At 38.6% G+C, this 8,267-nt stretch overlaps 1 protein-coding gene across 1 annotated transcript in view; it reads left to right on the top strand.

Moving 5' to 3' along the window:
- The first annotated feature begins 931 nt into the window (after window positions 1-931).
- Window positions 932-8,267, top strand: part of slc38a6 (solute carrier family 38 member 6) — a 36,245-nt gene continuing 28,909 nt past the window's right edge. The window contains exon 1 of the mRNA XM_007561168.2: window positions 932-942. The gene's annotated coding sequence lies outside the window, so the exon portion shown is untranslated. The remainder of the gene's footprint in view (window positions 943-8,267) is intronic.

Here is an 8,267-nt window from a genome sequence, read left to right as displayed (position 1 = left end):
CCTGCATGCGTGAGTCGCTGCCTCCAGACTATTTTAGCTCTCAGATATGTCGAGATGTTTGCACTGGAATACTATCCAGGCTTTGATTGTAAGCTTGTGGGTGTGCAGAACTATGCATACACACAGAGGCAAAGCACACCTTATACTCGGTGCGCGTCATAGCCACAAACGTAAACAGACTGGAACTCCATGCATCTCCGCTCCTGTGGGCCGCCGGCCCGGTTATGTTCAGGGGGATTATCTGGCTCATTTTGCCTCTTAAGAGCTGCAGAAACAAAACAAACGGCTGTCATGAGCGGTCTAGCCGTGGGGAGTGCTTAAATTGTTTAATGCATGAATAGCGGCCCTTAACTTTGCTTTAACTTTCGGTACTTTATGTCCTCTACTCCTTTCCTGTTTCCCTCCCTGATTGAAAAGCTCCCTGGGTTTTCCCAGAGATGCTGTGGTAACTGATACCTGCGGGGGTGAATTCTCCTGTGGGAGCGTCGCTTTGTTCCCTGAATGTTACCAACCTGTCGAGCCGCTATGCAGGTGTCTGCACGGGTGTGTCGCCGCAGCCACTGGCTGGCAGCTGCAGCCAACCATTACCTTAGATATCGATTATTCAATCAATTAATCGGGTAACAATCAGGGATATTCTACAGACTTTTATTTAACCTCTTAAGCTTCTTCTGTGGTAATATTAGAAATACATTTGAACAACATTTTTTTTGTATTATAAATAAGAAAATAAACTTTTTATTGCAACTAATGATTGTCTTAGTTATCGATAATTTGATCAATTAATCGGATAAAAAAATTTTGCACATTTCTTTTTCTTTAACCACTTAAGCTTTTGCATTACTACTAATTAAATTTTAGCAATATTTTTAGTATTTTATTTTTTAAATAAGAAAATAAAAATTTTATTGCAACTATCTTGTTGATATTTCAAATATCTTAGTTTTGTCTTATTTCAAGTGAACTGACTTACAATAAACTTTTCAGCAAGATATAATTGTTTTGAGTCAATTATTCCTCAATATTGATGAAAAGGTTCTAGTTTTATTGGCAGATTATTTAACTTACAACATGGGAAAATGTATTGTTACAGATGAAATAATGCCAGTGGAACCAGCACTTTTTCATCAATATTAAGGATTAATTGACTTAAAACAAAGTGAAAAGTTACTTCTAAGTTAGTTTTGTCTTATTTAAGGTATCTGAAATAGAAACTTGGCAAAATACTTGATAATATTTTGTGTTTTTACAGTGTGGGTTTGTTGTTATTTCAGCAAACTGCCATTTCTTATACTCCAGCTACCAATTAGTTAATTAATTTTAACAATACATTTTATTTGTAGGTGTCTTCTTGGTCACCTTACATAGTTTATCAAAGTAATAGTCAATAATCAGTTGACTAATTGATTAATCTGATTAATCCTTTTAGCCTTGGTTGATGTATATCTTCCTATTGTCTGTTGACGAAGACGCTGATGTCATTTTCTCTTCCCTCCTGCCTTACTGAGTGGCAGCTCTGCCTTTCAGGAGGGCAGAGGCTTGTTTGGCGCCAGCCTCTACTGCCCCCAGCAGGCGACTCAAGGGAAGTGCAGCAGCCAGGAACTGAACTGGATCCCTTTTCTGCATTCATGCACCTCTTATGTACCCACAGCACCAACAAGCTGCCTCCTCTATAGATTCCCTGTCGCTCCCGATGAGAGCATTTCCAGGAGCGTTAATGTCGAGTCTCGCCTCACTCTCCTGTTAACACGGCGGCCGTGTTCTCTCCTTCAGTCAGCCATGCTGGCCTGCCTCCCCGGCTCTCTGCCGGATTGTTAGCAGTGATGAGGAGAAACACGATAATGGAGGAGGAGATGTGATGTAAGTACTCTCTCAAGCACACTCGCAGAGAACAACTTGAGATAATCTGCCGGACAGCGGGACGAGGATCCGTCTCACACACTTCATGTCCCAGAGGAAGCAGCGTTCAGCGGAAAGGAGCGTGACCCGTGACCCGCCGCGCTGAAAGACTGCTGTTGAAGGATATAGTATACCTGTGAGAGTTATGTGTTTGGCTTGTCCACAGAAACGGTGGATGGGGGGGAGTATGTGTGGTTCGCAGCTACATTTTCTCTCCTGGTAAGATTGTGCTTCTCCGGCTGACTCCGGGTATCGATACGAACTGCCTTTGGATAAACAACCCAGAGGAGGAGATTTGCACACAGGGAGCCTAAGCCTGCATTGCTCATCCAAACAGTGAACTCGGCTTGCCGTCTCTCTCACAGGGCTACATTTTCTCTGGCTTAGGAAGGAGGGGCAGATGGAGTGAAACTGGAGCCGCCTCAGGAATGCAGGGGGTGTTTGTGGAGGACTGGAGAGGAGTTTAGTGGGTGCAGGAGGGGGTGACTAAAGGGGTAGGGTGGGTGATTAGGGGGTGACAGCTGAGTGCTGACCCCTCTATAATGACAAATCATCTGGCAGGTGTGTGGCTCCCTCCTCCCTGCAGCTCCTATCATTCCCAGGGCAGGAATCCTCGGCCGGTGCTGGAACGTACTGCGCTAAAGGAAGATTTCCGGGCATTTGTAGAGTCATCCTGCAGGGTTATGACTTGGCTTTTTAAACAGATTCAGCATTTATCATATAGATGCGCTTCTCTGTGCCTGTCACTCATCCTCGCTCTGCATTCAGCTGCTAATATTCGTACAGTTAAAACAAGGAGTTTACATACTGTGTTAAGGCTGAAGTGATTAATTGTGATTAATACTATTAGAAGAGGAAAAGAAAAAAATCTGACTTTAATTGGAGAATTCTGTCTTGTTTTTTTTTTTCTTTTTAAGAAATTATAGTCTGAATTTGGAGGAAAAAAGTTAGAAATCTAAGAAAAAAAAATTGAATTTTGAGACATAAGTCAGAATTTTGAGGGAAAAAATCTGAATTTTCAGAAAAAAGTCTAAATTCTGAGGAAAATAAGGATTTTGAGAAAAAAACTTATTTTTATTTTTTGTTTTCAGTGGCCCTAATCATCTGTCGATCAATTTAGTTTATTGAAACGATCCCCAACTAATCTAGCAGTCGATTAATCATTAACTAGAGAGTACAGATTCAAAAAAGGCAACTTGCTGAAAGAACTACGTAATCAGAGCAATAATTAAACCAAAACCGTACAAAATATTTCCTCATTTAGCATTTAACATAAAACATTTTTGGTTGTAATATGTTCTACCCAAAGCTCCTCAGGAGTTTTAGCTTCATCTGTTTCAAATTATGATGAATAAAAATTTTCTCTAGTTAGTTCTGGGAGCAGAGAGGAACCTTTTCAGATTATCTGGCTCAGATCAAACTGTCGCAACATAGTTTCAGTTTCAACAAATATGTAAACTAATATATTTTTCTATAAAAGTTGCACACTGCAGCTTTAACAGATTCTCTACCTGAGCTATGGATCTCTGCGGCTCCTCCAGAGTTTCCTGACTCTTTAGTTTAATCTATTTTGTGTCTATCTCATGAAACCAAACAAGTAAAAACATGTTTGTGGTTTTAACACAAAGTGCTCTGAATACTGGACTGCATTTAGCATTTTTGTGTGAATATTATTAGTCTTTTGATTCTGTAAAGAACTGGGTTTGTATTATTCTTTCCGTAACAAAACTCTAGCAGCTTCTTCAAGCTTGCTTCATTGTAAAAACCTTAAGCGTAGAAACAGACAAAACCACAAGCGCTGATTCTTCAGTGAGTTTTGTTTAATCGCGATCGCTCAGACGCCTTTTCTGTGGTTCGCTTGTCGATTAAGCGTCTGCTAGCTGCGCTATTACACGCTCATTTTCCTTCCATCTCAGTCTGACTTCCATTTTTAATCTAGATCCAGCCAACACATGGGGTCTGCATCTCCGTTTCTGGAGCTTCCCCACTCTTCGTCATCAGAAAACTCAAACATTTCCATCCCGCTGCAGCATCACTGAGCACAAACGCTAGGAGAAGCCACACGTTCTCATCTGGAAGCCATGCTGAACATTTTGCCACTTATCCTTTCACTCTGAATTAGAGACGGTGCAGCACTGCGTTTCCCAGGCAGTGGGGGAGACTTTCAGAGTCCGGTCAAGAAAATCTGCTGTCGTTATTAACAGAGGTGGGTAGAGGATCAAAAACGGTACCATTTTTGGCACTACTTCAACATATTTTCACTCAAGGAAAAGTAAAAAGTAGCCATCTAAGATATTTGGTAAAATGTCTACTCACTTACTGAGTAACTAATCAAATTATTTAATCATTTAATAACTAAAAATTACACAACCAGATGGACCAAAATATTAAGTTAAGTGGAATTTTTTTTTGTATTTTAAAGACCAAAACGACAATAATTCATATGTGACAAAAAATAACAAAATCAGGCAAAATAAATGTTTCCAAATCAGTTTCTTTCAATAAAAAATTTATAATATTTTAACAGAAACTGCAGGTGCGGGTGAATTTCCTATTAAAACATGCTTTTCAATCAGTGCATAGAAAATCCAGAAGTTTTATTCAAGTAAGAGTAGAAATACTTAATAATAAACTTACTCAAGTAAAAATACTCCTAAAAGTTGTTTTTTTAAAGTTACTCAAGTAAATGTAACTAGTTATTACCCAACTCTGGTAGCTTTTTATATTTACCTGAGTAACATTATGGAAACAGTGTCCTTACTGTGCTGTACTTTTCACTTTTACTTGTGTAATATTATTACGAAGTATGACGCAATCCATCCATTCATCCATTCATCCATTCATTCATTCATTCATTCATTCATTCATTCATCCATCCATCCATCCATCCATCCATCCATCCATCCATTCATTCATTCATTCATTTTCTTTACACCCTTGTCCCTTAATGGGGTCGGGAGATATTCTCTATCTCCAGCTAACGCTCCGGGCAAGAGGCGGGGTCACCTGGGCAGGTCGCCAGTCTGTCGCAGGGCAGTATGACGCAATAAAATTACATTATAATATTGTAATTAACATAAAACATCTACTTTTAACAATGTTAAACCGCAATAAACAGTGTTAAAATCGTATTTTGGTTTTATTCTGTGGTTGATTTACATGTTTCACACAAAAACTATGATGTCATACAAGGAAGAGGCGTGTTTGAGATGTTAACTAAAAATAGAGCTGGGCCTTTCCAAAGTGTTGCTGAAAATGTGCTGTATAAATAAAATTACCTTATATTAATTTTAATTTCTAAATTTGAAGACAGAAACCAGAAAAAAACCCATCTAAACCCCAACTAACTGAACTACACTGTAAAAACACAAAAAAACACAAAACAAGAAAAAAAATTTCTTGTGAAAATATCTTAGTACACTTGAAATAAAACAACACAAACTCAGAAGTAACTTTTCAACCAGCTATAGGGGTTTATTTTAAGTCAGCAATTCCTTAGTACTAATGAAAAAGTACTTAGTGAAATAATCTGCATTTTTTTTTACAATGTAAAAAGGACAAATTTTACTGATTTTGATTTAATGTTGGAAAGTGAGATTTTTTTAAACAATGTATCTGAACTTGTGTTTTCCATTGTAAATGGTGGAATTTAAAGAATTAAATTTAATTCAAGGTGTTGCTGATTTCCAGAAGCAGGAAGAAATGTTTTTGTTTTTTTTAAAAAGCCACCTATCCATTATGCTCCCTTGTCCCAGTTGCAGTCTGACGCACACACGCGCACACACACACACACACACACACACACACACACAGACACACACTCGGAGTCCTTCAGTTGTCTTCGTCACCTGTGCTCGTCTTTTCCAGCTCCCCCGAAGCGACATGATGGGCCGCTGCAAAGTGACCCATATTTACCCAATAATACAAAGCTTTGAAAAGACACGTATCGGGTTGCAGCTAATGCTCCAGTGGGGCCTGGAGAGTGAAAGATGTTACCGGCCCAAACGTCTTGGATTTCAGTGCCTCGTGAACAAAAGGCAGTCCAGTCTTTGTGAGGAAAGTGAGAACCAGGGGGAGAGGTGGAGGGCAGACTGGTAGGGAAAGGTTTAGAGAGTCTGTTTCACAGGGTTATATCATCTGAATGAATGTGTTGCGTCTTATTTTCTGTTTCCTGAATGCGTTTTATCACCATTTCTGACTGCAGTCGAGCAACAACAGTTTGATTTATTGTTTCAATTCAGCACAATTCAAATTGGAGCTATGAAAATAAATTAGCTCAATGAAAACATAGCCAACAAAAAAATTCATGTTTTTCAATAAAACTTTTTGCACTAGGATTTTTCAACCATATCGGAATTTGCGTATTTCACAAAACTGCAATGGAAACACTTTTTTTGCATCGCAAGTCATGTGATCAACAAGCGGATGTTACTACTGGTAGAAACAACAAAGAAAACAACAGGAAGTGGAAGGAGGATGATTGATCTTTAAAGACTGATCATGTGAGCAAACTAATTAATGTGTTGTTTCTTATTTATTGGAAACACTGTAATTATGAAATTGTGATTTTTCGACATCAAGTTTTCATATTTGGAATGAAAACAAAGCGATGGAAACACAGCAGTTTTTAAAAGCTGAAATTTTGGATAAGGTGGCTTTTTATCCGTGTCAAAATTTGTGTATTTGTGTGTTTGTATACAGCAGCAATGTGCTTATTTTTTTAGGTAACAGCTGCTTTGCTATCAACTTTAAAATTGTACAAATTGGAATTACAAAAATAAATTTGCTGAATGGAAGCGAACCAATTTCGAAAAAAACTTGCATTATTCAAAACTGTCATATTCCACTCATGTTGTAAAAACACATTTTCTCAATTGCGTTGTTTCCATTAAATAAGAAACCCAAATAGAATCACACATGAATTGGTCATTAAATAACACGATGTGCCATCATCCTCCAACTACTTCCTGTCGTCTTTGTCTTTTCCACCAGTAGAAAGATTTGTTTGTTGATCTCATAATTCTTGTGATGCGAAAAAAAGTGTTTCCAAAAAAGATATTAATACGCTAACTTTGATATGGCTGGAAACCCACCACCCCCCTCAACCAGCGCAAAAACTGTTTTTCCGAAATTGACGAGTTTCCATTAATCAAATTTATTTTCGTAACTCTAATTTGCACAATTATATGGTAATTAGAAATGTAAATAGAAAGGTAATTTTTTTCAGTAGAATAAGGTGGATTTTCAACTGTATCAAAATTTGCGTATTTTTCCGCATCACGCCAGTCATGTGATCAACAAACGGAAGTTACTACTGAAAGAATGACAACGACAGGAAGAGGTGGGGTAATGGCGTCGGCTTTTCATTTTTAAATAACCCATCATGTTATTAAAACTTATTCACGTGGAAATTATGTTTATTCAACAATAGCGGAATATCGAAAATGTAGTAATGGAAACGCAGCTGTAGGACTCCGTTTACAGGAAGGAGGCGCCGAGTTAGCGGAGCGGAACCGAAGCTAAACTCTGCCGTTCTGGGTGAGAGCGGGTCGGACAGGCTCGGTTTATAACGATGATTTCACCTCGTACTCTTCATCTGCAGCACTCTTCCTCTCCTTCACGCTCTCCTCTGGCTCTGCCTCTCCTCGGGGGCTTGCAGGTATAAAGTTACACAGAGCTCTCAGCTTTCTTGGAAGGAATGACCACATGAGTAGCTTGGGGATTAGATTAGCAGGAAGAGCAGACTTAGGCGGGCCGTAAATAGCCCACTTTTTTCACCATTAAAAAGGCCCGGTACAATATAATCAATAGATAGCACTCATCTGATGCAGGAAGCCATATGAGAAGACCTCCCTCAAGTGCTCTGAAGGACAGGCTACAGCAGTGTGGGCCTAATGAAGTTATTATTAATCACTGGGGCTGCTGTGTTGTTTCTCTAGTGGGTGATGAGAGCGCTGATCTGATTGGTATTCTGTGACTTTCTCTTTCTGGATGCGCTTTGATTTTTGGATTTATGTCACATCAGCCTAGTTTCCCAGTCTGAAACGATTAATCTGATTATTTAAATAATCTTCAGCTAAATTAGTAATTGATTAATCACTAGCTGCACCAGCAAATTGCCTTTTTTATATCTGCACATTCCAGCTAAGAACATTTTGAGGTGTATATAGACACAATATAAACGACTTGTTTCAATCATATGCTATTTTCCACCATTACTTTGGCGCCCCCAGAGGCGCAGCACCCCTATTCATGGCATGCACTTCATAATCTCTTTTTGCGCCATTACTCAAAGCAGTAATTAAGCCAAAACTGTACAAATATATATATATATATCTATATATATATATATATATTATTTTTATTCC

Source organism: Poecilia formosa, unplaced genomic scaffold (assembly GCF_000485575.1).
Source record: "Poecilia formosa unplaced genomic scaffold, Poecilia_formosa-5.1.2 Scaffold123, whole genome shotgun sequence".
Lineage (NCBI taxonomy): Eukaryota > Metazoa > Chordata > Actinopteri > Cyprinodontiformes > Poeciliidae > Poecilia > Poecilia formosa.
This window is presented reverse-complemented; position numbering and strand designations above follow the sequence as displayed.